At 38.9% G+C, this 5,883-nt stretch overlaps 1 non-coding gene across 1 annotated transcript; it reads right to left on the bottom strand.

The window, feature by feature from the left end:
* Positions 1-3,962: 3,962 nt before the first annotated feature.
* On the bottom strand, positions 3,963-4,034 carry TRNAT-GGU (transfer RNA threonine (anticodon GGU)). The gene has a single exon. It is a non-coding gene; the product is annotated as a tRNA-Thr (tRNA).
* Between the last annotated feature and the right edge of the window lie 1,849 nt (positions 4,035-5,883).

Genomic DNA, 5,883 nt, shown 5'->3' with positions numbered 1-5,883 from the left:
ATAGAGATACGCACTACTTTATTAAAACTAAGTATTGCACGATATGTATGACGATTTTTCAATTTTTTTCAATGTACCTAGGTAGGGCAGGTGCCCAGCTGCCTACCTACCTAATTAAAGTCTCAACTCTTTCTTCGGATATTTCTTTAACCTCATCTGTATGATTGGAGGTTGGCTGAGTGTTTTACACCCGCAGAGGGGAGGTTTTCCTTGAGCAGTTAGAGACAAGAGTTTAAGTTCAAAGTGTCGCTTATGGGTGGATTCATTAAGTCTGAACTGTACGCGGCATTGCACAGTGCTGAAATCCCATACATGAATAGGTACAAAATTAAAAATGGAAACAAAAATTGTCGCATAAATAAATAACACTCCAGCAGGTTTGATGACTAGTGCATGGCGCTAATTAGCAAAGAACTATTTCTCAAAAATAATCTTAGGTAACTATGACAAGGTAATTAGACAATAGTAAAAGTTAGGTTGCTAAACCATTTATTTTACAAAATTCAGAGTTCGAGCATCAGTGTACTTATATTAATATTTGTTTTTTGTATATAGTTTTTGAGTATGGAGGCTACTAACAAAGAATACCCATATTATTAACTAAGACTACCAAAACATTAACCAAGATTAACTTAGATAATGTATTATTTGTTTTATGTGTGTAACGATATGATAAGTTGTATAATTAAGATGTTTAAGTAGTACTTGGAAGGGAATGGCCGACAAAGATGTCGATGAGGTTCGCTATCCATCACATCGCCAACCCTTCGGTGGCGCAAAGAGGAGGACGGAACGTGATCAATGTCGAATTGGTACATGGAACATTAGAGGAGGAATGGAAAGAAAGATGAACGAACTGTGTGATACTATGGTGAGCAAATGTTTGGACGTACTTTGTATAACAGAGAGTATGAAAAAAGGTAGCGGTACAATGCAGCATAATGATAGGCTCGTCATTTGGTCTGGGAGACCAGATACGGAGAGGGCTTGTCAAGGTGTTGCAGCGCTACTGTCTCCCAGAATGATTGAATGTATGTTGCAGTATGAATGTGTAAGTCCGAGAATAATGTGGATCAGATTTAAAATCGGTTTGACAAGGGTGTTTCTTGTTATTTGCTACGCCCCTGTTAATTCTGAAAGCGATGAAGTGAAAGATGATTTTTGGACTGGTGTGAATGTTGTAATGAGACTAAAAAATATGAACGAAAGGATTATAATGGCAGGCGATTTGAATGGGTGGGTGGGAATTAGACGTGACGGATTTGATTCGGTCTTAGGTATGTTTGGGGATAAAAGAACGAATGACAACGGGAACAGAATGCTTGAAGTATGTTTAGAGTGGAACCTGTTTGTGTCGAATACTTTCTTCGATCATAAAGGTATCCACCAATATACGTGGGAAAGAGGAAATGAGAGGTCAATTATTGATTTTGTAGTAATTGACTCTAGGTTGAGAGCTGTTACCGAGGACACAAGAGTTTTCAGAGGGGCTGAGGTCGAAACTGACCACTTTCTTGTAGTGTCGAGAGTAAACCTCTTTCGCGGTTGGCGCTCTAAAGTGAAAACGGTACCAGCTCCGACAAGAGTCAAAATAGAAAAACTGCAAAACGATAATGTGAGAAGTAAGTATGTGAATTGTGCAGAGATAAGATTGAATGCGAAGGAAATGGATGGTCTAAGCATAGACGAAACATGGAACCACATAAAAGTGTGTCTTTGTGAATCTGCTAGGGAGGTTTGTGGAATAAGTACGCAAGGTAGGAAGAAAGGTGATGCATGGTGGGATGATGAGATTAAAGCACTGGTCTCAGAAAAGAAGAAAGCATGGTTGTGTCTGATTGCAGCTGGCAGTGCTTCCAGCGAAGAGAAGTATCGAGCGAAAGAAGTATATAAGGAATGTAAGAAAAAAGTAAGAGTTGGAGTGAAAGAACGAAAGAAACGCCTGGAAGAGGAAGAAGGAATGAAAATGACAAACCATTTCCAAGAAAACATTAAGTTGTTTTGGAAAGAAGTCAAAAGGTCCCGGAGTGGCCCAGAAAACGGAAGCATGAAAGTGATAAAATCAAAAGATGGAAAAATGTTGACGAATGAGGAAAAAATAAAAGAGAGATGGATGAATTATTTCGAGGAAGTCTTCGAAAGCGAAGTGAATGACAGTGATTCCAGTGGCGAATCAGATATGAATGACGATGGAGTGAATGTTACCGAAATTAGCATGGATGAGATAGAAAGCTCGATTAAATGTATGAAGAATGGTAAGGCTGTTGGGTTTGACAATATTGCTGCTGAATATTTTAAAGGAGGTAGCCGTGTAATTCTCACATGGTTGTGCAATCTTTTTAACCAATGTTTAAAGGAAGGTTACACGCCTTTAGATTGGAGAAGGGCTGTGATCATGCCATTATACAAAGGTAAAGGGTCACGTATGGAATGTGGGAATCATAGGGCTATTAGCCTGCTTAGTTCAGTTGGCAAGCTGTATGGTAGAATTTTGATTGAAAGAGTAAGAAAGGAAACAAAGGATAAAATATGGGATGTGCAAGGTGCTTTCATGAGTGGAAGGGGGTGCATGGACCAGATCTTCTCATTGCGTATGCTCACTGAGAAGTTTCTGGCAAAAAACCAGAAACTTTTCTGTGCCTTTGTAGATTTACAAAAAGCATACGACCGAGTCGACAGGAAAAAGCTATGGAAGGTGTTGTCCAAGTATGGAGTGAATACGAATCTGATTCAGGCAATTGCGTCTCTGTATGAGGGAAGCGTTGCATGTGTTAGGGTAAACGGTGGTTTTACGGGGTGGTTTGATATCACAAAAGGTGTTAAACAAGGCTGCGTAATGTCACCGTGGTTATTCAATCTATACATGGATAATTGTATGCAAGAATTGAAAGAGGTGGGATTGGGCGCGAATTTGAATAATTTTAAAGTATGTTGCCTGTTGTATGCTGATGATGCGGTGCTGATTGCTAATAGTATAGATGATCTACAGTCTCTCGTGTCTAGGATGAACGAAGTATGCATGAAGAATGAGTTAATGATGAATGTAAGTAAGTCTAAAGTAATGGTGTTTGAAAGAGAGAGTACGAAAACAGTGTGCAATATAATTGTGAATGGGGAATACTTGGAGCAGGTGGATGAGTTTGTGTATTTAGGAAGTATGTTTACGAGAGATGGGAAGGCTGACAGAGATATCGAAAGAAGGGTAAATGCAGGTAATTCCGTTAATGGAGGACTAAACGCCGTAGGCGCTAACAAAAAATTGTCCAAAGAAGCGAAGTTAGCAGTCCACAACGGAGTGCTGGTACCTACCTTGATGTATGGAAGTGAGGCATGGAACTGGCAAAGAAAGGATGAAAGTAGATTAAATGCTGTTGAAATGAGATCCCTGAGGCGTATGTGTGGTAAAACCATGTTTGATCGTGTGAGGAATGTGGAGATCCGCAAAGAGTGCAAGGCTGATGTAAGCGTAATGAGTAAGATTAAGAAAGGGACGCTTAGATGGTTTGGGCATGTAGAGCGAATGAGCGAAGATAGGAGTGTAAGGAGGATATATGATGCAAATGTGAATGGTAGCAGAAGTCGGGGACGCCCGAGGAAGACATGGCACGATCAAGTGAATCAGATACTCGAGTCGGGCCATGTCAAGAGTCAGAATAATAGAAGAGTATGTATGAGACGATGTATGAATGTGAATGAGGCAAGGAGTGTGTGCCAAGACCGAGTTGTTTGGCGGTCCGTCCTCTCTGCCTACCCCTGCGGGGAAACGGCGTGATGGTTAGTTAGTTAGTTAGTTAGTTAGTTAACTTAGATAAACCAAGATAAACTAAGATTAATCAAGTTTAATCGATAATAACCATGATTAAAGAAGGTTTTTGTAAACCTCTCGGTTACAAATTATTATAAGCAATATTATTGTAAGAGAAAAAACTTACAAATTGAAAAATCTCCCGAGAAAAAATACATGCCACCAATGGGACTCGAACCCACGGCCTTCTGATTACCGGTCGGCAGCTCTACCACTGAACTATGGCGGCTTATTTAATACCCACCAAATTAGTCAATTAATCAAGACATATCTCGACGCCCTTAGGTGGGAGAATTAGCACCATTGATTGATTAATTAATTAAATTAATTAGCACCGTAATAATTCCTTTACCTACAAAAATGAAGTTGGTTTTTTCAGGTGAGAAAAAAATTAATAAGCAATAATTTTGCTTGCAGAACACTAAGTACACATTGACTAATTTGGCGGATAAGCCGCCGTAGCTCAGAAGTAGAGCTGCTGACCGGTAATCAGAAGGCCGTGGGTTCGAGTTCCATTGGCAGCATGTCACTTTATAGGTGACGTTTCACTTTATAGATAATTTTGCCTTAACTAACTTAACGTAAAAAAAACTTCCAAGTGTAATCGCAGCCTTACAACAATTATTGCTTATAATAATTTGTAATCCTTTTTGCTATGCATAAACCTTACCTTATAAACATTAAGTTAATTCAAAAGAAAATTATTAACCTCTCTGTTTGCTGTCTTATTTTAATTTTTGTTTGTTGTATTTTTTTTATCTAATATAGTTTTATTTTTATTATTACTAACTTTATTTTGTTTTAAAACTTTCTGTGATGTTAATATTGTACTACCTACATGTAAAACCCCTCAGGACGCTTGTACACCCACTTCCAGTTTTATTATTTTGTTCTTCTACTTTTTGCGTCTATCAGTACATTTTTTAATTGAATACCACACAAGAGTTTAAATCGCTCCCGTCTGGAGTCAGTGAGACTATGGCCTATCCCCAATCGGGGAATGTTGTGAGACTGAAGGTAGGTGAGGGGAATGAGACGAGGAAGAGGAAGGTGGGGAAGTACCAGGATATTCAGTTCTGGTCACCAAACACAGCTAAAGCCATTCCAAGCTAGCTTAACAGACTTTAATCGGGAAGGGTAGTTCTACCCGTTCGCGTTCGGTCGATTGATGCTTAACGTCGGAAGGGTATTTCTACCTTCTGCGCCCGCCTCATTTCAATGGCAGAAAAGAAGAAATTATCCGATGTTTTTATATGAATATTACATACCAATCTCTCTGTAAAGGTTCCAACTATACGTACGTAATTATCAAATTGTAATGCAAGTCTTTTTTTAGTATTTATCTTGGAATCTTTTGTGTACATCGATATTTCAACTAACTAACTAACTAACTAACTAACCATCACGCCGTTTCTCCGCAGGGGTAGGCAGAGAGGACGGACCGCCAAACAACTCGGTCTTGGCACACACTCCTTGCCTCATTCACATTCATACATCGTCTCATACATACTCTTCTATTATTCTGACTCTTGACATGGCCCGACTCGAGTATCTGATTCACTTGATCGTGCCATGTCTTTCTCGGGCGTCAAATGACCTATATTATTGAACACCTGACACTTGATAGGTATTGCGTTTGAAGTACAACGAAATAAGTAATTTAGATAACACATTCTGTTATTATAATAGTTCAAATCCTGGAACGAGAGTTTTTATGTCCCTGAAACTCGAAACAAATCTCTCTATCTCGGTTCCGCACCCACTCAACTACTGAGTGTCTGGCGCATCTAACAAAAGCAGGTATCGGCGAACACAGTTAGGCGGACCATAATAAATATTTACATGCCAGTTTTTAAAAAGCAAATTGTCCTACGGTTGTGTTCTGAGGAGATTATTTTAAATTTCATTTTATAAAATAACCAATATTATTAGCATGTTCCGATGGTTTTTTGGGTGGCAATTGCACACGTGGTATTTGAATGGGTAATAATGTGTTACTCTGACAATACTAGTGATGTGGCAATTGTTTTTGTTTTTATAATGATTTGGGCTTGGTGAAAATATAATAATTTGTAATT

The sequence above is a fragment of the Hesperophylax consimilis genome, chromosome 21 (genome assembly GCF_061612785.1).
Source record: "Hesperophylax consimilis isolate HC1 chromosome 21, BYU_Hcon_1.0, whole genome shotgun sequence".
In the NCBI taxonomy this organism is placed as follows: domain Eukaryota; kingdom Metazoa; phylum Arthropoda; class Insecta; order Trichoptera; family Limnephilidae; genus Hesperophylax; species Hesperophylax consimilis.
Note: the sequence above shows the minus strand (reverse complement) of the source record. Positions and strands in the feature narration are given on the sequence as shown.